The sequence below is a fragment of the Bison bison genome, unplaced genomic scaffold (genome assembly GCF_000754665.1).
Source record: "Bison bison bison isolate TAMUID 2011002044 unplaced genomic scaffold, Bison_UMD1.0 scf7180017862510, whole genome shotgun sequence".
Classification (NCBI taxonomy): Eukaryota; Metazoa; Chordata; class Mammalia; order Artiodactyla; family Bovidae; genus Bison; species Bison bison.
Window position 1 is genome coordinate 6589 of NW_011493082.1, and position 1312 is coordinate 7900.

Below are 1312 nucleotides of genomic sequence, written 5' to 3' on the forward strand. Positions count from 1 at the left end.
TATACCTCAGCCCCAGATCTAGCATCTTACTTAAAAGAAAACACTAGAAATGATTCAACTATGGTATTTAGCTATTTAACACTATTTAATATTGTAGGTATTGGCCCATGCAATTAGACAGGAGAAAACAGATACAGAAAAAGAGTAAATATATGTGTATGTATAACTGACTCATTTTGCTGCACAGTAGAAACTAATACAACACTGTAAATCAACTATACTCTTAATTTTAAAAATTAAAAAATGAAAAAGTAAAGCTATCTCTGTATGAAGATTATATATGATGATATATATAGAAAACCCAAGAGAAGCAATGATAAACAATGATAAAAACAAACTATATAACAAATCTGTAGGATAACAGGATATAAAGACAACAAAAATAAACCACCCTCTTACAAACAATAATAATAAGATATAAGGAAAGAGGAGCCCCATTTGTAACAGCAACAACAAAAAGGTAAAATACTTAGAAATAAATTTAACAAGCAATGTACAAGGTCTATGCAAAGAAAACTCTTAAAAACTACTGAAAGACACAAACACAGTTTTCAATAAAGATACTTCTTCTTCTTGCATAAGATGACTCAACATTATAAAGATATCAAAATCACCTCCCAAGTTAATACTTCTGTATAAGGGTGACACTCCAATTTGCTGGGGGAAAATATAGAGTTTTAAATAAATGCTGTTGGGACAACTAGATAGCCATTTGAAAAAATATGAAATTGGGTCCATATCTCACACTATACATCAGAATAACTCTAAATGGATCAGAGATTTCAATGCATAAAACTGAAACTATACAAGTATTAGAAGAGAACATGGATGGGTGGGGAGAAATACTTTCTAATTATGACTCAAATCCAGAAGCTTAAAAAACTGATAAATTTGATCACTGCTGCTGCTGCTGCTTAGTTGCTTCAGTCGTGTCCGACTCTGTGCGACCCCATAGACGGCAGCCCACCAGGCTCCCCCGTCCCTGGGATTCTCCAGGCAAGAACACTGGAGTGGGTTGCCATTTCCTTCTCCAATGCATGAAAGTGAAAAGTGAAAGTGAAGTCGCTCAGTCGTGTCTGACTCTCAGCAACCCCATGGACTGCAGCCTACCAGGCTCCTCCGTCCATGGGATTTTCCAGGCAAAAGTACTGGAGTGGGGTGCCATTGCCTTCTCCAGCAATTAGAGGACAGACTATACAGGGGCAGCATGAGGGAGTCTGGGGGATGATGGAATTGTCCTTCATCCTAATTGTAAGGGTGATTACACAAATCTATTCAAGTATCAAAAAAAAAAAAAAATCTCATAGGACTG